We start from the raw sequence: 23125 nt of genomic DNA, 5'->3' as shown, positions 1-23125 counted from the left end.
TAGTTATCTTTTTCAGTTGGGAAAATCTGCAGTGTTCTAAACACTGATGTTAAAGTTTTCACACTTTTAAAATATTTGTATTATCAAAGTTTAAAATTCTGTCTTTTGGTATATTGGAGCTTATTTTATTATCCCAAGGGCTTCTGCTAAACCCAATCATGAGAGCATGGGTTACATGATTTAACTCCCTGTGTCTTAACCTATTACCCTAGATTTTTAAATATCATTTTGATTTTTCCTTGATTTCAAAGAACCCAAAACCAGTTCTAAGTTTGCTGTTTATAATTCCCAATGGGGAAAAAACAGTTTATTGAAGATAAATACTATATCTGTATGAGCTCTCAACTACTCTGCTATCTCTAGATTTGCTTTTAAAGTTGTAAAAAATAATAGCATGAATTTTATCTTACATTGTGAATGTGTTTAGTGCCATTTTGTCAACATTAACCACATGTGGTACTTTACATCATCAAGGAAACCTAGTGAAGGGCCTATTGGCAAAGATATGTCGAATGAGAGATTTCTTTATTTTTCTCTTTGTTTTTCATTGCAAGATTATATAATTATCAAAACCAGTGATGACATATATAAGATTTCTTGAATTTCATGAGTGTAAACTAGATTTGGAATATGGATCTTCAAATACTGATGGTGTTTCAATGACTCTAAAGTTCTGTTGAAACGTCTTGGCATTGCCTTCTGTAGGGACTCTCAAGGAGTGTTTTTACTAGATCTCATCTCTATAGAAGGAAACCACTAAAGTTGCTCCAGACATATCTATGCTAGAGATTCCATGCATCCATCCACTTCCTAAGTGCCAGTCATGTGCCAAATGCCATATGTGCACTGATGTACATCACTGGGTAAAGAAGGAATTGTACTGTAGTATGGATGTGCAGTGTAAGTGATATGCAAGGGTATTTAAATATTCATAGTTTTTGCATCAGGCAACCTAGCCTTGTTTCTGGGGAAAAAGGAGGATGGGGTATATATGAAATATAGGTTACTCAATCTCAGACCCTTGAAACATTATTTGCCCAGCCAGGTACTTCAGACTGTGTCTAAGAATAAATCAAGAAGGAGAATTTTATGCTATGGAAAATCAGTACAGTTCAGTCTCTCAGTTGTGTCTGACTGTGTACTCATGTAGCTTTTCTCAGGGTGTGTTTATGGAGAATGAGATATCATTTTTCCTTTTTTTTTTTTTTATAAGGACACCATCATCTCTATTGAATTAGGGCTCTATCCTTATGACCATTAAGTTCAGTTGAGTTCAGTCACTCAGTTGTGTCCGACTCCTTCAGACCCCATGAACCACAGCACGCCAGGCCTCCCTGTCCATCACCAACTCCCGGAGTTTACTCAAACTCAAGTCCATCAAGTCGGTGATGCCATCCAAACATCTCATCCTCTGTTGTCCCCTTCTTCTCCCACCTTCATTCTTTCCCAGGATCAGGGTCTTTTCAAATGAGTCAGTTCTTCACATCAGGTGGCCAAAGTATTGGAGTTTCCGCTTCAGTATCAGTCCTTCCAATGAATATTCAGAACTGATTTCCTTTAGGTAGAATCTCCTGGCAGTACAAGGGACTCTCAAGAATCTTCTTCAACACTACATTCAAAAGCAACAATTTTTTGGCACTCAGCTTTCTTCATAGTCCAACCCTCCCATTCATATATGACTACTGGAAAAACCATAGCTTTGACTAGACAGACCTTTGTTGGCAAGGTAATGTCTCTGCTGTCTAGGTTGGTTATAACTTTTCTTCCAAGGAGCAAGTGTCTTTTAATTTAATGACTGAAGTCAGCATCTGCAGTGATTTTGGAGCCCCCCAAAATAAATTATCTCACTGTTTCCATTGTTTCCCCATCTATTTGCCATGAAGTGATGGGACCGGATGCCATGATCTTAGTTTTCTGAATGTTGAGTTTTAAGCCAACGTTCTCACTCTACTCTTTCACTTTCATCAATAGGCTCTTTAGTTCTTTTTTACTTTCTGCCATACGGGTGGTGTCAACTACATATCTGAGGTTATTGATATTTCTCCCAGCAATCTTGATTCCAGCTTGTGCTTCTTCCAGCCCAGCGTTTCTCATGATGTACTCTGCATATAAGTTAAATAAGCACGGTGACAATATAGAGCCTTGACATACTCCTTTCCCGATTTGGAACCAGACTGTTGTTCCATGTCCAGTTCTAACTGGTGCTTCTTGACCTGCATATAGATTTCTCAGGAGGCTGGTCAGATGGTCTGGTATTCCCATCTCTTGAATAATTTCCCACAGTTTTTTGTGATCCACACAGGCAAAGGCTTTGGCATATTCAATAAAGCAGAAATAGATGTTTTTCTGGAACTCTCTTGCTTTTTTGATGATCCAGCAGATGTTGGCATTTTGATCTCTGGTTCCTCTGCCTTTTCTAAATCCAGCTTGAACATCTGGAAGTTCACAGTTCATGTACTGTTGAAGCCTGGCTTGAAGCATTTTGAGCATTACTTTACTAGTGTGTGAGATGAGTGCAATTGTGTGCTGGTCTGAGAAATGTTTGGCATTGCCTTTCTTTGGGACTGGAATGAAAACTGACCTTTTCCAGTCATTTGACCACTGCTGAGTTTTCCAAATTTGCTGGCACATTGAGTACAGCACTATCTCAACATCAACTTTTAAGATTTGAAATAGCTCAGCTGGAACTCCATCACCTCCACTAGCTTTGTTCATAGTGATGCTTCCTAAGGCCCACTTGACTTTGCATTCCAGAAGTCTGGCTCTAGGTTGGTGATCACACCATCATGCTTATCTGGGTCATGAAGATCTTTTTTGTATAGTTCTTCTGTGTATTCTTGCCACCTCTTCTTAATATCTTCTGCTTCTGTTAGGCCCATACCATTTCTGTCCTTTATTGATCCCATCTTTTCATGAAATGTTCCCTTGGTATCTCTAATTTTCTTGATGAGATCTGTAGTCTTTCCCATTCTATTGTTTTCCTCTATTTCTTTGCATTAATCACTGAGGAAGGCTTTCTTATCTCTCCTTGCTATTCTTTGGAACTCTGCATTCAAATGGATATATCTTTCCTTTTCTCCTTGCCTTTAGCTTCTCTCTTTTCTCAGCTATTTGTAAGGCCTCCTCAGACAACCATTTTGCCTTTTTGTATTGCTTTTCCTAGGGGGTGGTCTTGATCCCTGCCTCCTGTACAGTGTCATGAACCTCTGTCCATAGTTCTTCAGGCACTCTGTCTGTCAGATGGGCTATGGAAAATGGGCATATGTTTTAAAAAAGCGTGGAAAATCATCATTGCAGTGTTAGAGTCGTTCTAACCCCAGTATGGTCTCATAAGTCTGAGGTCCTTGTGGCTCTTCCTTACATAAAATCATGAACTCCACTGCCCCTTGGTAGCTGACTTCCTCTGGAGGGCTGCTTCACCTGATAGTAGTCGCCACGATCCCTGCCGTCTCTTCTGTCCCATCAACATATAGCTCGTTACTAGTGAATAATTTGCCACCATCAAACTTCATAGTTCTGCTGAAACTACCACATTTGCAATCTATTAAAATTCTAAATATACTTTTTAGAACTTTTAGTTTATAACTGATACTAAGATTTACCCACATCATTATATAATATTCTCTGGGGTTAGCTTCCTTTGGAAGTCTCAGGCTATTTCAGTGCAATTTCATTTAAAAAAACATGAGTGCTAATAATACTAAGTTCCTTGCCATAGTGTATGATTTGTAGACTTCTGCCTTACAGTCCAGTAAAATTTTAAAAAATAACGGAAACATGTAGGTTTGATAATGTCTAATTTTAACTAAAAAAGACGAGAAACCTCTGCCATCTACTCTCACTACTGCTTTAAGATAAAGATATGCTTTATTCTAATAAAGGATAATCTCCCTATTTAAAAAATATGAATATATTCTACATTTAGAAAAACTCCATAATCATACCAATTTTCCTAATTTTTATACAAGATTTAGTCAAGATTTTTGTTCTGTTGGCTTAGGAGAAAGTGATGCAAGAGCTAGGGAATAGATTTTGAAATCAGACAGACTTGGGTTTATATCCCATTTTGTCATTTTCTAGGTTTCTGAACTTAATTAACTTCCCTTAATCAGTTTCTTTACTTGTAAAAAAAAAATAAAAGGAATAATTATGTTTTGCCTCAGCACATGGTTAATGGAAACATTAAAAGAGCTAATGAATGTGTAAAAAATTATTAACTGATATGTCATAAAATGTAATTTAAAAAAATCTATTGAGGACCTTGAGGGAATTACAAGTATTTCCCTCCTCCCAATGTGAAGGAAGAGGAAGAAAGGAAAGCTAACAATTATTTTGTGCCTTCTGTATCTCAGGAACAGATGTAGCTCTCTTCATTTATTTTAATTATCCCAACAAAGCCAAAATTTCATATTTTAATCAAGTTTTTATAGCTGGAAAAAATTGTGATCTCAGAGAGTCAAACAATTTGCTCCAATCACACAGCTGATGAAAGGTGAAATTAAGAGTTCAGACCAAAGCTTGTTCGACTCACTATTTCATGCTCTTCTCTGAGAAAAATCAGCATAGACTACATCATCAAAAATATCATCTTTTTTTTCTTTAAGCTCTTAAATGTTAAGAGCTTAATGTTAACTTGGGGGTTAGCGTATAGTAGTAGGGCTGCCTCAAGGACAGATTTCGGTCAGTATAGTTTATCCCTTAGGAATTAAGCTCCTGGTTTATGTTTGGAAAGCCCTCTCCTTTATTATAATTAACTGCCAAATTAACTTTCATTATGAATAATTTAACACAATTATTAACCAGTACTTTAGGAAGATTCTTAGAAAAATTAAACAATACCATGACTTTTAAAATAAAGCTTTTCCAACTTCCTTTTTGGCCTAAAACAAAATGATAATACAGTCTTAGAAACTAATCATTTAATTTTGAACTTTGGAACCAGTTAAAAAATTACACTCTGTGTTAGTGTAAGAATGGCATATGAAACTAATTACTGTTGAATTACTTCCATTGATATTACTTTACATTTCCTTAATAATAAAGATAATGTATTTGAGGTCTGGTTCATAAAGTTTTGTGATATTTTAAAATGGTTTTCTCTCACAATATATAAAGAATTTTATGAAAGCACTTATCTGTTTCTACACATTTGAGAAATACAATGGCTGAATTTTAGTTTCAAAAATTTTTTTGAACTTACAGATCAGCTGTTTTAGTATCATACTACTGCTACTGCTAAGTCACTTTAGTCGTGTCCGACTCTGTGCGATCCCATAGACAGCAGCCCACCAGGCTCCCCCGTCCCTGGGATTATCCAGGCAAGAACACTGGAGTGGGTTGCCATTTCCTTCTCCAATGCATGAAAGTGAAAAGTGAAAGGGAAGTCGCTCAGTAGTGTCCAACTCTTAGCGACCCCATGAACTACAGCCTACCAGGCTCCTCCATCCATGGGATTTTCCAGGCAAGAGTACTGGAGTGGGGTGCCATTGCCTTCTCCGAAAGCCTACAGCACCCGGTATTCCCAGGTGGTCTCCCATCCAAGTACTAACCAGGCCCGACCCTGCTTAGCTTCTGAGATCAGACGGGATCGGGCGCGTTCAGAGTGGTGTGGCCGGAGACACGTGAGTCTTCAAACTATGGATACATTGATGGAGCACAGACTTTCTAGACATCATTTATATGCTATACTGAAACATGTCATAAAGTGAAAAGTGGATGGGAACAGAGTGGAAGCCAGGAATCTGGACTCACTGTAAAATATTACATATACCTCTGCGTGTTCCTTATGTGCGTATGTGCTAAGTTGCTTCAGTCATGTCTGACTCCATGAGACCCTATAGTGCTTGGTGGGCTACCTCTGTCCATGGGATTCCCCAGGCCAAGAATACTGGAGTGAGTTGCTGTGCCCTTCTCCAGGGATCTTCCCAACCCAGGGATGGAACCCAAGTCTCTTTCATTTCCTGCTCCTGCCACCTGCTGAGTCAGTTGGTTCCTTATGTACTTCCAGTAAATATCACAGAGGAAATTCCTCTGATTTATTTTACATCCATCTTTTAGTATCTAAAACAGTGCATGGTACAGAGAAAACACTGGCAACCATGCATATCTGGAAGATATTTTGGTGTTTGGCATTGTAGAATAGTACTTTTCTATGGCTAATTTGAAGTTCTCATTTTGTATAAGTTGAGCTCTTACAAAAGTCAGATATATGGGGTTGAAAAGAAAATCAAGGTTTTCTAAGTGAAATGGGGCATTAGCGGTGTTTATGTCTCTTTGCCCTGGGCAATCTTTGTATGTGGCTTTAACAGAAGGGAGCAATCAGTTGTATATTAGATTTTAAACTATCCTATTAGGCATCTACTTTGATCTCTGGGACATCAAGGGTGATACCAAGCCAAGGTGCTCTCCTTGTTGGGATTTACCTTTATTCTATAAAATGGCAAATATCAATGTGCTTCCTGTGGTGGATTCATGTCAATGTATGGCAAAACCAATACAATACTGTAAAGTAAAAAAAAAAATGTGCTGCTTTTCTTTCCTTTCTTAAACTTCATGTGTCAATTCTAAAAAATCATTACTAAGCTGTATTTGCTACCTGAGTATGGTTTTTCAGAAACCTAGACAGAGAATCTAGAGATAAGTAGCAAGCAATTTCATTCTTTACTTCCCACTGAGCTTTCCCATTGCAGCTGAAATGCTATGTGACCTTTGAATCACCTAGTCACAGCAGGGTAACTTTAAAGGACATTTGACTGGAGTTAACATTAAGCCCTGGAACATTCAGGTTATTTCTGACATAAGACCAAATATATACAGTGTTATTGGCTGGGCACAAAGTGATTTTTCTTCTCCCTTTGCCTTTTTTTCCCTCAGGTCAAATACAATTTACTCTTTGTTCAAAAGTACTATTTTGAACTAGCATTGCCTCAATTTATCCATTTTCCTCTGGAAATAAATTCTTTATTCCCATACCCGTAAGTTAGAACACTTTGTTATTTCTGTTAGATGTACTTGGCTTATATTTTATCCGATGGGATCTTTGAGGATGAGAAGCATGTGTCTCTTGGTTATTAGTATCCACAAGATCTGCTTTATATTCTGTTTCTTTTTAGGTACTTGTAAAACATCAGAAAGGAAATGGTTTGATTTTTATATCTCTGTATCTACATGAGTCTTGAATATCAATCTTTATTGCAAGAATGATATTTACATATTATTGTTATGAATAAAATCAACAACAACTAATAGTCCTGATCAATTTTTAATATGCCAAACACAAGCACTGTATTTGTGCACATGAATAGCCCAGGGAATCTTGTTAAAATGCAGATTTTGATTTCCTAAGTCTGGGGGAGATCTGAAAATCTGCATTTCAAACAGGTACCTAGGCGATATTCCTGTTGCTTGTCCAAGGACCACACAACAGGCATATGAAGTAGGTACTCATTTTTAGATGGGGAATTTGAAATTAAAGAGATGAAATAATTTGCCCAACATAATACAATAAGAGTTTGGCAGAGTTGGGACTCAAAATGATTTCAATTTGTTGCCAAAGCTCATCATTAATCAATAGTTCTAAGAGTTACTTGAGAGAAAATACTCATTTTTCTCTCCTCAGACTATTTTAGGGTTTATAAACTATAATATAAATGAATTAGTAGAGAAATAAAATGGAAGCTTGTATGTGTTCTTTTTATTCAACAATATCAAAAACAACAGAATGATCTCTGTTGTTTCCAAGGCAATCCATTTAATATCACAGTAATCCAGGTCTATGCCCCAACCAGTAATGCTGAAGAAGCTAAACGGTTCTGTGAAGACCTACAAGACCTTCTAGAACTAACACCCCAAAAAGGTGTCATCTTCATTATAGGGTACTGGAATGCAAAAGTAGGAAGTCAAGAAACACCTGGAGTAACAGGCAAATTTGGCCTTGGACTACAAAATGAAGCAGGTCAAAGGCTAACAGAGTTTCGCCAAGAGAATGCACTGGTCACAGCAAACACCCTCTTCCAGCAACACAAGAGAAGACTCTACACATGGACATCACCAGATCATCAATACTGAAATCAGATTGATTATATTCTCTGCAGCCAAAGATGAGAAGCTCTGTATAGTCAGCAAAAAAAATTACCAGGAACTGACTGTGGCTCAGATCATGAACTCCTTATTGCCACATTCAGACTTAAATTGAAGAAAGTAGGGAAAACCATTAGACCATTCTTGTGTGACCTAAATCAAATCCCTTATGATTATAAAGTGGAAGTGACAAATAGATTCAAGGGATTAGATCTGAAAGAGTGCCTGAAGAACTATGGATAGAGGTTCGTGACACTGTACAGGAGGCAGTGATCAAGACCATGCCCAAGAAAAAGCAATGCAAAAAGGCAAATGGTTGTCTGAGGAGGCCTTAAAAATAGCTGAGAAAAGAAGAGAGCTAAAGGCAAAGGAGAAAAGGAAAGATATATCCATTTGAATGCAGAGTTCCAAAGAATAGCAAGGAGAGAAAAGATAGCCTTCCTCAGTGATCAATGCAAAGAAATAGAGGAAAACAATGGAATGGGAAAGACTAGAGATCTTGTCAAGAAAATTAGAGATACCAAGGGAACATTTCATGCAAAGATGAGCACAATAAAGGACAGAAATGGTACGGACCTAACAGAAGCAGAAGATATTAAATTGAGGTGGCAGGAATACACAGAAGAACTATACAACAAAGATCTTCATGACCCAGAAAATCACGATGGTGTGGTCCACTCACCTAGATCCAGACATCCTGGAATGCAAAGTCAAGTGGACCTTAGGAAGCATCACTACAAACAAAGCTAGTAGAGATGATGGAATCCCAGTTGAGCTATTTCAAATCCTAAAAGATTATGCTGTGAAAGTGCTGCACTCAATATGCCAGCAAATTTGGAAAACTCAGCAGTGGTCACAAGACTGGAAAAGTTCAGTTTTCATTCCAATCCCAAAGAAAAGCAATGCCAAAGACTGCTCAAACTACCTCACAATTTCACTCATCTCACATGCTAGTAAAGTAATGCTCAAAATTCTCCAAGCCAGGCTTTAACAGTATGTGAACTGTGAACTTCCAGATGTTCCAGCTGGACTTAGAAAAAGTAGAGAAGCCAGAGATCAAACTGCCAAAATCTGTTGAATCATCGAAAAACCAAGACAATTCCAGAAAAACATCTACTTTTGCTTTATTTACTGTGCCAAAACATTTGACTGTGTGGTTCACAACAAAGTATGGAAAATTCTGAAAGAGAGGGAAATACCAGAAAGCCTGACCAACCTCCTGAGAAATCTGTATGCATGTCAAGAAGCAACAGTTAGAACTGGACATGAAACAATAGACTGGTTCCAAATCGGGAAAACAGTACATCAAGGCTGTATATTGTCACCCTGCTTATTTAACTTATATGCAGAGTACATCATGAGAACACTGGGGTGGATGAAGCACAAGCTGGAATCAAGATTGCTGGGAGAAATATCAATAACCTCAGATACACAGATGATATCACCTTTATGGCAGAAAGTGAAGAACTAAAGAACCTCTTGATGAAAGTGAAAGAGGAGAGTGGAAAAAGTGCATTAAAACTCAACATTCAGAAAAGTAAGATTGTGGCATCCGGACCCGTCACTTCATGGCAAATAGATGGGGAAACAATGGAAACAGCGAGAGAATTTATTTTTTGTGGCTCCAAAACCACTGGAGATTGTGACTGCAGCTGTGATATTAAAAGACGCTTGCTCCTTGGAATAAAAGCTGTGACCAACCTAGACAGCATGGTAAAAAGCAGAGACATTACTTTACCAACAAAGTTCTGTCTAGTCAACGCTATGGTTTTTCTAGTAGTCATGTATGGATGTGAGAGTTGGATCATAAAGAAAGCTGAGTGCTGAAGAATTGATGCTCTTGAACTGTGGTGCTGGATAAGACTCTTGAGAGTCCCTTGAACTGCAAGGAGATCCAACCAGTCCATCCTAAAGGAGATCAGTCCTAAATTTTCATTGGAAGGACTGATGCTGAAGCTGAAACTCCAATACTTTGGTCACCTGATGCAAAGAACTCCTTGGAAAAGACCCTGATGCTGGGAAAGACTGAAGGCGTGAGGAGAGCGACAGAGGATGTGATGGTTGAATGGCATCACTGACATGAGTTTGAGTAGGCTCTGGGAGTTGGTGATGGACAGGGAAACCTGGTGTGCTGCAGTCCATGGGGTTGCAAAGAGTCGGACACGACTGAGTGACTGAAATGAACTGATAGAATTTTCAAAACACATCCAACATTACTTTATTTGTCTGTTTATTTTATTGCATATCAGTAACAATTCAAAGACTAGAACTGATCTGCCAACCCCATTTTGAGTTGCATTTCTGTAAACCACTATGATATTGAGGAGATTTTTATATGTATTTGTCCACTCAATGGAAATGACAATGTTAGGTTTTTTTTTTTTTTAATTAAAAATGTAGCTATTTGCATTTAAAACATGGTTTTGGATTTGATGTGAGGAAGGGAGAAACAGAGGAAAGGAGAAAAGAAGGAAGAAAGGGGGAAGAAAAGAAAGACCCAAGGAAAAAAATGAAAATAAAGCTTAATTCTGCCTTTTATGATTTTAAAGTAAAATCTTACAGATGGGTCTTATGATATGACTTTTGCTTTAAGAAGCAAAGTGAATTGATCCTTTTGTTTCATAACCAGTTATTTAGAGAAAAGTATGTGTTTTTTTTTTTTTCTAAAAAGGATTGCTATTTACTTAATTCTATTGAATTTTTATTCCTTCTAGTTTTTCTGTTATTTTGTGTGGCATTAGACACCTAATCCTTGATTCTGAGTGTAAGGTCAAGCAGAGGTTACATCAATATTTTTTCTATCATTTCATAAGAAAAATAACACATTGTATAATTTATTGATTTTAAACATTCCTCCCTTCTTCAGTCATCTCAGTAGAAAATAGAAGATAAAGTAGAAAACAGAAGGTAAACTTGTGAACACATTGTCCTGTGGATTTGTAGGTCAGCATGGGGAGTGTCTGGTCTTTCTCCTTTTATCTCATTCATCTGGAGCACTTAAACTTCTTTTTTAGAAGAGAATCTGTGGCCTACTCCAATATTCTTTCCTGGAAAATCCCAAGGACAGAGGAGCCTGGTGGGCTACAGTCTGAAAGGACCTCAAAGAGTTGGACATGACTGAGCACCACCTCCAACACACACAGACACACACAGACACAGACACAGACACACACACACACACACACACTGCCATAGTTTCACAAGTGTCTTACTCTAGAATCTTTTAAAGTCGATCTCTTTTAGAAAGAATGATTAGCTTAGTTTCTTTTTGGTGTTTAAACTTCTACTGAAAAGGTTTCAATGTTTTCAGTTGTGACTATCTACCTAGCACCTAGTATCCAATATTTTATCTTTGATACAGTATTAATACTTTTGTCTATCTGTAGAATGTATTCAAATTCCAAAATTCAGCAGTTTAAGACTTCCTTTGCTTTTGACTTTTTCCCCATTATATTGAAATTAAACTAAAACTTGTTCTGAATATGTAGTAAGGAGCTCACAAGTTGTACATCCCTAAAAGTTTGCAATAATATTGTCTAGGAAATAAAAATATATTGAGTAGCTAATTCCTGAGATTGTACCATGATGTTGTAAGGGGATGTATATATTAGGATCCTGAAAAAAAAAATAGAGTTCTGCAAATTTTCCTGAAATCTTTCTTTTGGAGAGTCAACTTCACATTGGAAATGCAAACTGACCTGGCATGTGTATCGACTTTGTTGCTGGAAGCTTCATGGCCTTAAACAAATGACTTCCCTTCTTTAATTTTTTTTTTTGTATTATTACCTATAAGATGGGATTAATATATCCAGTTTTTTTTTGGGATTACATGAGATAGCATACGAAAAGAACATATCTTGTCTATGATGTTCATATAGTGTTTATTTCTTTCCTTTAAACTTTATTTTTGAGGGAGCATATTGATAGTTTTGTATTCATGAACAATATCTGCGAAATAATTTTATGCAGAATGAATACTGTTTTGTGATGAGATATCATATGTATATGTCTCAATCAATATTTATTTCTATTCCTATTCCTACATTGATATCTATATCCAACTCTATTTTTTCACTCTGTATTAGTCTTCTATCTATATTTTCCTTATAACAGGGTTTGGAATCTAATCACCTGAATCAAGATATTGCTTTATTGCTCACCAGGTAGCTTTTGGTGCCATGGAGTTCCCTTGCTGTCTTGTTGATCAGATCTCAACCTCTGGGGAGCCTTTGAAAGCTCATCTCTCAGATCTTGTGCTCAGACTTTAGATGGCTGCTGCAATACACTGTACAGTGAAGTCTAAGTGCTTTGTGAGGGATTTCTGTGAACTTTCCTGCCTTGCTCTCAGTGTTCAGTGAACTGTTATAAACATAAGAAAGTGTTAACATAATTATTGTGGTGGAGTGCTGATGGCAGGAATGATCTTGATGTGTGTCACTGGAGCTGGAACTTGAAAGATAGAATTTGGCTTGATAGGGGTGGTAATAGGAAGACCTTATTCATATGCTTTAACATTTAGATCATTCACTTTACCTTATAACATCCCGAAGAATACTGATCCTTAGCTTGTGTACCTTTCTTTCACTTTTAAAATATGTTATAGGCAAAATTTTATTATCAGATATGTACTGTGTGTTAGTCACTTAGTCATGTCCGACTCTTTGTGGCCCCATAGACTATAAGCCCATGAGGCTTCTCTGTCCATGGGTTTTCTCAGGCAAGAATACTGGAGTGGGCTGCCATTTCCTTCTCCAGGAGATCTTCCTGACCCAGAGATTGAACCTGGGTCTCCCACATTGCAGGAAGATTCTTTACCATCTGAGCCACCAGGGAAGCCCCAGATATATACTATTTTATATGTTTCCTGACAAAATATATTTTTGTCTGACATGAAAAATTCACATTTCAATCGACATTTTCTTCTTCCTCGTTGTGTGTTGTTAAGACTCACTAATATTATCACTGTATCTTGAGAGAAATAGCATAAGGTGGCCTGGATATAATAATCACAGGTAACATTTAAAAGATGGTTACTGCATTTCAGAGGGTGGTGTAAATGCTTTATTGGAACAATCTCAACAAAAATTTTGATGTAAGAAATAATTTTATGGTCTTTTTATGGGCAAGAGAATTAAGACTGAGAAGGGTTTTATGACTTATGCAAGGTGACATCGACTAGCAACTGATGGAACCAGGGTCCTAACATGCTTTACTCGTCAGCAGTAAGACATATTCATCACTCAGTTCTACTACTTTTTGCCAGTGACAGTGAAAGTGAAGTCGCTCAGTCGTGTCCAACTCTTTGCGACCCCATGGCCTGTAGCCTACCGGCCTCCTCCATCCATGGGGTTTTCCAGGCAAGACTACTGGAGTGGGTTGCCATTTCCTTCTCCAGGGGATTTTCCTGACCCAGGGATTGAACCTCGATCTCCTGCATTGCAGGCAGATGCTTTACAGAAGCTTTTTGCCAGTCAGTTTCAGTTCAGTTGCTCAGTCGTGTCCTACTCTTTGCGACCCCATGAACCGCAGCATGCCAGGCCTTCCTGTCCATCACCAACTGCCAGAGTCCACCCAAACCCATGTCCATTGAGTCGGTGATGCCATCCAAACATCTCATCCTCTGTCGTCCCCTTCTTCTCCTGCCCTCAATCTTTCTCAGCATCAGGGTCTTTTCAAATGAGTCAGCTCTTTGCATCAAGTGGCCAAAGTATTGGAGCTTCAGCTTCAACATCAGTCCTTACAATGAACACCCAGGACTGATCTCCTTTAGGATGCACTGGTTGGATCCCTTGCAGTCCAGGTAACTCTCAAGAGTCTTCTCCAACACCACAGTCCAAAAGCATCAATTCTTCGGTGCTCAGATTTCTTTATAGTCCAACTCTCACATCCATACATGACTACTGGAAAAACCATAGCCTTAGGAGGAAATAAAATCAGCAAGTCACCTGTGGACTATCTTTCCTGTGATCTTATAATAAAAATAGCACTGCTGATAGAAAATGAAAGACTATCCTAAGTACGAGCCCCTGCTATCACCTTGAATATTACACATTGTTATTGCTTGCTAAGTATTTATATGGTGTCTGATAAAATGTTGTTTAACTTCTCTCACTTTCTATTGCTCTTAACATATCTGCTTGACACCAGCTAATCTATTTTTATCAGCATTTCTGTACTTTTGTACAGTATTTCTGTACTTTTTCTTTCACTGTGAAAGAGCATTCAGAGTTCAATACCTCAACCTTATTTTTTTCAAAATATTCAACATATTAAATGAATTGGTTAAAAATAAAAACGATTCCTCAAAATAAGATTATTAAAGTATTTTTCATTAATGTATACACATCAGTTTTACTTACTGAATGTTCAGGGTAAGTTTAAGAAAAGTAAATGGCCATCAGTAATATTTGTATGTACATATGTATTATTTAGGGCTTTCCTTGTAGCTCAGTGATAAAGATTCTGCCAGCCAGTTGCAGGAGATGTGGGTTTGATTCTTGGATCAGAAAGAACCCTCAGAGAAGGAAATGTAAACCCACTCCAGTATTCTCGCCTGGAACACCCATGGACAGAGGAGCCTGGTGGGCTATAGTCCATGGGGTTGCAAAGAGTTGCACGTGATTTAGCCGCTAAACATGCATGCACAAGCACATAGTATTTATATTTCTATTTATACATATGCAAGTATTTATATTTTATGCTTTCCCGAGTTATGTGTTGAAATAGTTAATCATAGAAAAATACCCGAGGAAAAGAAACTGTTTTGATTGTATTTTGTATGACCTTTATTAACTTGTTGATTTTTATAGGGTGCCATGTGTGTCTCCCTGAAGGTTTTGCTTAATGCAAGGTTTTAAATACTAAACACGTATTTAAGTCAGAGTTATTTTTTAAAATGTAAATCAGATTATGTCATTTTCAACATTTTAATAGTTTTTCATCATGCTTACTATTAAATCCAGAGTCTTCACCATAACCTACAAGGTCTTATATCAGTTGGATTTTTTTACCTTATTTCTGACTGCTTTTATCCTGACTTACTCTGTTCTAGGCAAGTGGTGTACTCCTTGCTCCTTAAACATTGTAAGAGTCAACATCAATAAATTGTAGGTTTTCTTCCTTTGTTATGAAATACTTGTCTCCCAGATAATCACATGTTTTGCATTCTTTCTTCTGGCCTCTGCTTAAATATCATCTTCTCTGTGGGGCCATTTATGATTACACTATCTGAAGTAATACACCATTTTACTCTCTGTGTTTTCATACTGCTTTTCAAGTGCAGGGCCCCTCTTCTTGCTAGAAATCTTAGCTCTCTGGAACTTTCTTGTCTCACTCCACTATAAAAGCAAAATTCCCTGTACGTAAGGGGAGTCTAGTCTTTGACTGGGGAGAGTTCTCAGATTCATTTCCAGTTATTGCCCAAAGATTAGTGCTTTATGCCTAAGTCCTTCTTCCCAGATGGTATGGGGAGCTGAAGGAAATAATATAATGTGTTAGAAATACAAAAGAAGTTTTTTTTCTTTTTTATTGAGGTGAGAATGCCTACACATTAACAGCACAGAGGAGAATGTAGGAACAGAAGTTCAAGAAACCCTACCAAAGCTGAGAGATAAAAACAGTGACAATAACAAAGAGTAACAAGAGTAGCTGCTGCTGCTGCTGCTAAGTTACTTCAGTCGTGTCCGACTCTGTGTGACCCCATAGACAGCAGCCCACCAGGCTCCCCCGTCCCTGGGATTCTCCAGGTAAGAACACTGGAGTGGGTTGCCATTTCCTTCTCCAATGCATGAAAGTGAAAAGTGAAAGTGAAGTTGCTCAGTCATGTCCGACTCTTAGCGACCTCATGGACTGCAGCCTACCAGACTCCTCCATCCATGGAACTTTCCAGGCAAGAGTACTGGAGTGGGGTGCATTGCCTACTCCGAACAAGAATAGAGTAGATATCAAAACAAGAGTAGAGTGATATAAATAGAAAAACTAGATAGGTAATCGTGAGAACAGAAGATTGACAAGTTTATGGAGTGGAGCCTGGGGCAAATACCTAGGAGATTCATATTAGTTTGCTGACTTATGTAGGTATTGATAGCTCAGATGGTAAAGCATCTGTCTACAATGTGGGAGACCGGGGTTTAATCCCTGGGTCGGGAAGATCCCCTGGAGAAGGAAATGGCAATCCACTCCAGTACTATTGCCTGGAAAATCCCATGGACAGAGGAGCCTGGTAGGCTACAGTCCATGGGGTCGCAAAGAGTCAGACACGACTGAGCGACTTCACTTTCCTTATAGGTATTGGTTAAGAGGTGATAGACCTCAAGACAAAAAGTGCTAGGAATTTGTACACTATGTACAGTGTTAGGTGTTTGAAATATTTTCCTTATAACGATGTATGTTCTATAGAGAAAGGAAGCATAACAGGAAATCATGCCCAATTCCCTTTGATTTCAGTGCTTATGGACATGATATTATACTTCATTGGTGAGGTGTGACTTGAGTTGAGGTTTGAGTGTTGGGTAATAGTTCTAAGCAAAGGTGGGTAGTGAGATGGGAGGAGACGTACACAGGACTGAGATAGAATGTCAATTAAGGGCTGAAAGGGAGGAACTTGGGGGCCATGTTAGAGGAATAAAATGGGATTTTAAAATTCCCCTTTATTAACACCAGATTCAATTTGGCATGTGCAAAATTATGCAAAAAATCTTGACTATATTTTGCCTGTATTCTAGAGCATATGTAAAATTTGATAATATCTGAAACAAAACTTGAATATCAACTTCTGTAGGTTACCGAATTTTAAGAGGGAAAAAGTCTTAAGGTTTTTCTGACTCTAATCTCCAATTCAATAAGCACTTGGATGTAGCTTATTTGAACAAACATTTATTGAATTCCTATGTGATAGAAAGTATGTTCAAAGATGGAGATGTGAAGATAAATAAGATAGTCCCTCCAGGGACCTTGAGTAGTGGGAGAGACAGATTGGTAGATAATTAAAATGCAGCCTTCTGCATGTACTGTTAGAAGTAGGTTCTCTCCAATATTGATATTTCCTTACAACTGCAATTCTTCAAACCAAAAAGGAATTGTTTAATTGTTAAGGAGAAGAACCCCTGATTTCTAGATTTTAGTGTTCGTATTTATTTTGTTTGAACAAAATTATACCTTTTTTGGGTCTACATTACATGTAACTTTAGACTTTAAAAATGATTTATAAATACTAAGGAGTAACTTGAACTGGGCACTGACTGTATTTTTAAGTCAAAGAGAAATAAAGACAATCGTAATAGAATATGCTATTGAATATAAATAAGGATTCCTTTGTCTGAATTCATTTTTTTTGCCTTATGTCATTGTATCCCAAGTTTTCACTGCACTGCTCTCAGTTTCATGAGCTTTCTTTCATGTATCTCTTGGAAGCACAGTGATTTATTCTTTGTTGCTGTCCCCGGTTGATGTCAGGGTGTTTGCCTGCCATCGCATGTGTGTTTGAGTGGCATAAAATGAACAACTGGCTCCAGATATAAGTATCCTCCAGGTCAGTGTTCCCAAGTGGCATCAAGGGCAGAAAAACCAACAGTAGTTTGATTCTTTGGAAGATTTTATGTAACATTTTAGAGCAGCCAATATCTTAAAAAAACTCTCTATTGAGTAAATGAATATTTTTACATACAAGTAGGAATTTGAACATAAGAATGACAACAAAAACCAGAACCCATGATTCTATAATAATAATATTTACTTTGTGTGTGATAAAGTAGCTGTAGTGATAATAGGAATGGAATGCCAAGTCACTTAGTTGCTTGACAGGCGTATATATTGAAGTCAACGGGCATAGGATACGGATATAAGCGTGGCTAATATTCTGTAGGAGGAACCACAAAATAGATTTTATAATTTCTGTCACTAAGGGCTTTATCTTCATATCTAGACAAACTCTCAGAGAATAGGAAGTCAGGGTTAATCCTTACTTGTCACATTTACTGCTATACTTGGCTACAATCCAATTTGATAGACTATAAAAATGATGATTTACTCAATATATTTTAAACAGAGCAGTAATCATTGTAAGCTATGACATACAAGGGCCATTTTCTTATGGTGAAGATGTCTCAGGTCTACACAAAGAGGGAAAAGAAGTTCAGAGGTGTAGCTATGCTGGGTGAGGGGCTCAATAAGTATTGAGGGAGGTACTATGTGCTGGGAAAGAAGAACGAGGTGGGAATTTGGAAAAGTGTTGAAACTTTGGGAAGAGGAGACTGAGGGCAAACCACACGTCTTGTGACATTTGATTGAGGTCATCAAGATGATCACAGCCAAATAAGGGAGACACACGGTGTTATGGAGTAGAGAGACTGCCGAGTTTTAACTCATCAAATCAGGTTCTAGAGACTCATCCTATTCTGGCACTAATTTGCTCTTTCAATTTAAGCAATTGACTTTTTAAAGAATATTTATTTATTTGACTGAGTCAGCTCTTTGTTGCAGCACGTGGGATCTTTCACCACAGCCTGTGGATTCTCTGATTGTGGTGTGTGGGCTTGGTAGTGTGGCTCACAGGCTTAGTTGCTCTGAGGCATGTGGGATCTTAGTTCCCTGCCCAGGGATTGAACCCACGTTCCCTGCATTGCAAGGCGAATTCTTAACCACAGGACCGCCTGGGAAGTTCCTAAGCAATTGAATTTTTAAAACTGAGCTTCAATTTTGTCATCTGTAGAATGGCTTATTTTAGCTGTAAGAGTGCTTTCAGTTTTAACTCAATAAATAGATTCTTTCTCCATTTCCACTGAGGAAAGAACAGAAGAAAAGGATTTAGGTTATAACATGTGGGGTTATGGTTAGAAGTAAAGATACGTTTCCTGGAATTGAGAAGAACTCAGCATTGGGAAATATTTCTGAAAAACAAGATGCCTCTGTTTGAGCAGATAGGTGAAAATGTTTGACTTTGAACACTGCTGATAGAAGCCATGCTAGGCTTTAGTCAAGTGTCTTGGTGTGTGTGGCAGAGGAATGGACAGTCATCTGTGCTGAGAATCTTTATGCTAAGAAAGTCTGCAGTTCTCAGAAAACAAACTGTATAATTACACCATTGGCTTTCAGGGTGACTATATTTTCCCTCCATTCTGTACAGAACCTTCTTCGTCAGAACTACAATCATCATCTCATATCTTAGCTTTACTGTGCTATGTCGCTTCAGTTGTGTCCGACTCTTTGAGACCCCATAGTCTCTAACCCGCCAGGCTTCTGTCCGTGGGATTCTCCAGGCAAGAATACTGGAGTGGGTTGCCATTTCCTTCTCTAGGTTAGCTTTACTAGCAAGATGGAAAATTAGGGAACTGTCTTGTTAGAACTGCTGAAGCACACCTGGTCTAATGTACTTCCCCGCTAGGTGGCACTCTAATTATACAAGAAACACCCAGTTAAAAATCAGTAATATTGACTTGATATATGAAAAATTTCACTTTATGTTTGTAAATTATTTTCCCCTTACAACTCAAATGAAAAATCTAGCTCTCAGAACACTTGTTTTTATATGTAGTTTTAGAAAATTTTTAAGTTCAGTTATTTTGTTGGTTTAAAAGGCCTTTTTATATATCATATGACAAGCAAAATTCAATAAATACATGGGTGGTATAAAATATTAGTGTATGTTGGTTCAGTTGGGCTTTTATAAGGGAAATGTACAGTTTTTAAACTTTACAATGGGATAAGTGATTTAAAAAGTTTTAAAGTGTTTTAAAAATATAAGGGAGGGGACTTCCCTGGTGGTAGGTACAGTGGATAAGAATCCACTTCAATGCAGGGAACATGGGTTTGATCCCTAGTCTGGGAAGATTCCACAAGCAACAGAGCAACTAAGCCAGCATGCCACATCTACTTGAGCCTGTGCCCTCTAGAGCCTGTGCTCCACAACAAGAGAAGGCCATGGGATGAGAACCTGTGCACTGCAGCCAAGAGGAGAAGCACCCACTCACTGTAATTAGAGAAAGGCTGTGCGTAGCGATGAAGACCCAGCACAACCAAGAATAATAAATAATTGTTAACAAAAATGCAAGGGAGGTATGAAGAGAAATGCTATTGCTGTGAAATAAGCTAGAAAAAGGACTTTTCTGCATCTCCATTACTATTTCACAGTGTATTTGTTGCTTATAATGGTGGGAATATTTAATGGAAATAAATGTGTTTTAAAACTTTCTATAAAAGTCCCTTTCAAAAATCTCATCTCCTAAGATGAGTAATTGTCCTCTCTCCACCTGCTTGTTTTTTCAGGAACCTGGGTTTCACTGTTAAACAATGGATTATTGACATGTGTATATAGTCACATGTCTATAGTATATAGTATACTATAGTATATAGTCACATGACTATATATATAGTCAACAACAGGAAGCTTTTAAAGTTAAACTGAAAAGTGACATTTCCATTTCTGGAATGACTTAATTTCAGAAACCAAAACCAAGTTCATCTGCTACTGCTAAGTCGCTTCAGTCGTGTCCGACTCTGTGCGACCCCATGGACTGCAGCCCACCAGGCTCCTCCGTCCATGGGATTTTCCAGGCAAGAGTACTGGAGTGGGATGCCATCGCCTTAGCTTATTTGAGGTGAGTGGGAAAATAAGAACATTGAAAAGTATGTGTTGTAAAACTGATTCCTTTTTAAGAAATAGAACAAAGACATATAGCCAAGTAGCAAAGAGGCCAATATTTAGGGTTGGTTTTCAAAAGCAGCAACAATCCAAATTAAAAGCAGAACAAAGTATTAAATAAAAAGTCAAACAATGTACATCATCTTTTCTAAAATTAGTACCCATAAAATATGACTTTCATATACATTTATGCATTCCATAAAATAAAAAAATAAAAGTATGAATGTCCTGAATAAACATCTGATTTTAAAATGTTGAGGTAAAAGATAGACAATTGGGGAAAAAAAACAGTTTGTAAAAGGATTAATTTTGCTTTTTAATTTTTTTTTTAGTGAGTTATACCAAGTCATTTGGAATATAATTGTGCATTTAGTACACACCCTAACTTATAAGAACACATAGGCACCTATGGTTTACTTACTCTTCTGAAGCAATTTATTCACTTCTTCCTCTTTGTTTTGTTAACATTTTAAATTCCTCATTAAAGTTTACCTCTCCCTAGCTAAATCACATGTAGGTCGTGTAGTAGATACTGGATAAATGTATAAATAAATTAATGATGAAGAGACATTGGTTTACAAAGATAAGTAAGCATATGATTGAAATTTACAATGTAGTTGAAAGCATTAAAAAATTTCTCTTCCAAATGACCAAAATGACCTTAATATTCCACTCAGCTTGAGCAAAGCTTTTGCAGGTTTCTTTCTGACAGTAGCTCCCTTTCTTCTTTGAGCATTTACTTTAAAAACCTTAGAATTCTAAATTCTTTACCAAAGTCTTCTCTCAGCCTCTAGCCAGAGTAACAACCCAGGAATGTCTTTCTCTAGGACCTGGGAGTCATTGCTTTGATGTGGACTGCAACCCACCAGGCCCCTCTGTCCATGGGATTTTCCAGGCAAGAGTACTGGAGTGGGGTGCCATTGCCTTCTCCTTGATATGTAGTCTTACATATCCCAGTGTTTATTGCAGCACTACTTACAATAGCCAGGATATGGAAGCAACCTAAATGTCCATTAAAGGAGGAATAGCAGATGGTGGTACATATATACAGTGGAGTATTAGTCATAAAAAAAGAACAAAACTGTGTCAGTTGCAGAGACATGGATGGACCTAGAGCCTGTTAAACAGAATGAAGTAAATCAGAAAGAGAAAAAATATATAATATCGCTTATATGTGGAATGTAGAAAAAAGGTACAGATGAACTTATCTGCAAAGCAGAAATAGAGACACGGACATAGAGAACAAATGTATGTATACCAGGAGGGGAAGGAGGCTGTGCATTGGGAGATTGGGATTGATATATATACACTGCTGCTGCTGCTGTTGCTAAGTCGCTTCAGTCGTGTCCAATTCTGTGCGACCCCATAGACGGCAGCCCGTCTATGGGCATTATCTCTCATAGGCTCCCCCATCCCTGGGATTCTCCAGGCAAGAACACTGGAGTGGGTTGCCATGTCCTTCTCCAGTGCATGAAAGTGAAAAGGGAAAGTGAAGTCGCTCAGTCGTGTCTGACTCTTAGTGACCCCATGGACTGCACCCACCAGGCTCCTCTGCCCATGGGGTTTTTCAGGCAAGAGTACTGGAGTGGGTTGCCATTGCCTTCTCCGATATATACACTACTATGTATAAAATAGATACTACTGAAAGCCTACTTACTGTATAGCACAGCAAACTCTACTCAGTGCTCTGTGGTGATGTAAATGGAAAGGAAATCCAAAAAAAGAGGGGATATGTATAGCTGATTCACTTTGCTGTACAGCCAAAACTAATAACAACATTGCAACTATACGTGTACACATGAGTCACTTCAGTCGTGTCCGACTCTGCGACCCTGTGAACTGTAGCCCACCAGGCTCCTCTGTCCTTGGGATTCTCCTGGCAAGAATACTGGAGTGAGTGTCTATTTCCTTCTCCAGGGCATCTTCCTGACTCAGGGTTTGAGCCTGTGTCTCTTATGTCCCCTGCATTGGCAAGCAGGTTCTTTTACCACTAGCGCCACCTGGGAAACTACACTCCAAAAATTTTTAATTAAAAAAAAAGTATCTATATTTCCCTGGGTCTGTGGGAGGGTATATAAGTTAGATAAGTGCAAATTAGCACACACTGGTGGCCTGATCACACTGACCACCCTCCCCACAAAAGTCCTTCCTCCACTACCTTTCTAATAGCTCCCCCTAGTACTTAAAAACTTTCTTGCTTTTGTTTCAGTGGAGTTGAGTTCAGTTTCTCTACCCTATTCTAGTAGTCTTGAATGAAACCTTCCTGCTGTTTAATTTGTTTGGTGCAATTTTCTTTGATCCTAGTTTAATTTTTAAGAATCAGATATTGGAACACAAAATATATTATACTAGATCACACTGATGGTCATTTGGGTCATTGTTAAATCTCTTATTAGCAACACCAGGGTG

At 38.0% G+C, this 23125-nt stretch overlaps 1 long non-coding RNA gene and 1 other non-coding gene across 6 annotated transcripts in view; one reads left to right on the top strand and one right to left on the bottom strand.

Annotated features, from left to right (window-relative positions):
• The window catches only part of LOC147371357 (uncharacterized), a 201144-nt gene that overhangs the window by 52950 nt on the left and 125069 nt on the right, over positions 1 to 23125 (top strand). For 4 of the 5 annotated variants that reach the window (XR_015164794.1, XR_015164792.1, XR_015164793.1 and 1 more), the window contains exon 2: positions 20518 to 20672. This is a non-coding gene — a long non-coding RNA (uncharacterized LOC147371357). Of the gene's footprint in view, positions 1 to 15611; positions 15825 to 20517; positions 20673 to 23125 lie in introns of all 5 variants that reach the window. The other variant, XR_015164795.1, reaches the window with a different exon arrangement.
• On the bottom strand, positions 5501 to 5619 carry LOC147371358 (5S ribosomal RNA). The gene has a single exon (XR_015165026.1). It is a non-coding gene; the product is annotated as a 5S ribosomal RNA (ribosomal RNA).

The sequence above is a fragment of the Bos grunniens genome, chromosome 5 (assembly GCF_055505025.1).
Source record: "Bos grunniens cultivar Pamir isolate PY7600 chromosome 5, Bosgru_T2T1.0, whole genome shotgun sequence".
Classification (NCBI taxonomy): domain Eukaryota; kingdom Metazoa; phylum Chordata; class Mammalia; order Artiodactyla; family Bovidae; genus Bos; species Bos grunniens.
This window is presented reverse-complemented; position numbering and strand designations above follow the sequence as displayed.